The sequence below is a fragment of the Mastomys coucha genome, unplaced genomic scaffold, assembly GCF_008632895.1.
Source record: "Mastomys coucha isolate ucsf_1 unplaced genomic scaffold, UCSF_Mcou_1 pScaffold14, whole genome shotgun sequence".
In the NCBI taxonomy this organism is placed as follows: Eukaryota; Metazoa; Chordata; class Mammalia; order Rodentia; family Muridae; genus Mastomys; species Mastomys coucha.
The window spans coordinates 117,339,281-117,340,521 of record NW_022196896.1 but is presented as its reverse complement, the minus strand read 5'-3'; the positions used below and the strand labels follow the sequence as shown (position 1 = coordinate 117,340,521).

At 41.9% G+C, this 1,241-nt stretch overlaps 1 protein-coding gene across 1 annotated transcript in view; it reads left to right on the top strand.

Annotated features, from left to right (window-relative positions):
* Per2 (period circadian regulator 2) overlaps positions 1 to 1,241 on the top strand; it is a 750,618-nt gene that overhangs the window by 455,228 nt on the left and 294,149 nt on the right. The gene's annotated exons all lie outside the window — the stretch shown is intronic.

Sequence of the window (1,241 nt, the reverse complement as noted above, 5' to 3'; positions counted from 1 at the left end):
ATATATATATATATATATATATCATATACACACATATATGTGTGTGTATATATGATAGATAATATATCATGCCTGTATATATAAGATGCACACAGATGTCCTGTATATGTAAAAGGCACAGATGCCCTGTGTGGTGGTTTGAACAGGAATGCCCTATAGACTCATGTATTTAAATGCTTGGTAGTGGCACTATTAGAAAGTGTGGCCTTGTTGGAAGAAGTGTGTTCCTTTGCAGGTGGGCTTTGAGGTCTAAGATGCTCAAGCTGACCAGTGCATCTCAGTCTCCTGCTGCTGCATGTGGATCATGATGTAGAACTCTCAGCTCCTTCTCCAGCACCGTGTCTGCCTGCATGCCGCCGTAGCTTCTCCCATAACAATAATGGGCTAGACCTCTGAGACTGTAAGTCAGCACCAGTTAAGTTGTTTTCTTTTATAAGAGTTGCCATGGTCATGGTGTCTCTTCACAGCAATAAACCTCTAACTAAGACATTCTGTATATTCAAGATAGTGACAGTACAAAGCATTTGGAATAAGAGCAGAAGATGGCCATATATGTGTGTGTGATACATAGACATAGACATAGAGCAGAAGATGGCCATATATGTGTGTGTGATACATAGACATAGACATAGACATAGACATAGACATAGACATAGACATAGACATAGACATAGACATATATCCTCTGACAAAGGAAACTGAGAGGGCTATGATTAGTCTCTATTGTCAGCTTGAGCAGATTTTGAGTCAGTGTGGAAACACACTTCTGAGCGTGCTTATGAGAGTGTTTCCAGAGAGGTTCAACTGAGCTCAGAAGAACTACCCTGAGTGTGGGCAGCAGCATCCTATGGACTGCTGACTAAATAAAAAGAGAAAGTAGGCTGACCCCAGCATCCCTTCCTCTCTCTGTGTTTGTCCCTGGCTGTGGTACAATATGACCATGCTTCAACTCCTGCTATACAAGCTATCCTCCTAAACTGTGAGCCCGAATAAACTCTTCCTTCCTTAAGTTGATCTGTTTGGTATTTCATCACAGCAACAAGAAGAATAACTAATACAAAGAAAGACAGAGAAATGGAGCTGATCATGGAGGCACGCGCACCTGTTGTTATGTTGGTGCTCAGGGGGTAGGGGCAGAGGATCTGTGAGTTCAAAACCAGACTCAGCCACATGGCAAGGTCATGTCTGAAGAAGAAGAAGAAGAAGAAGAAGAAGAAGAAGAAGAAGAAGAAGAAGAAGAA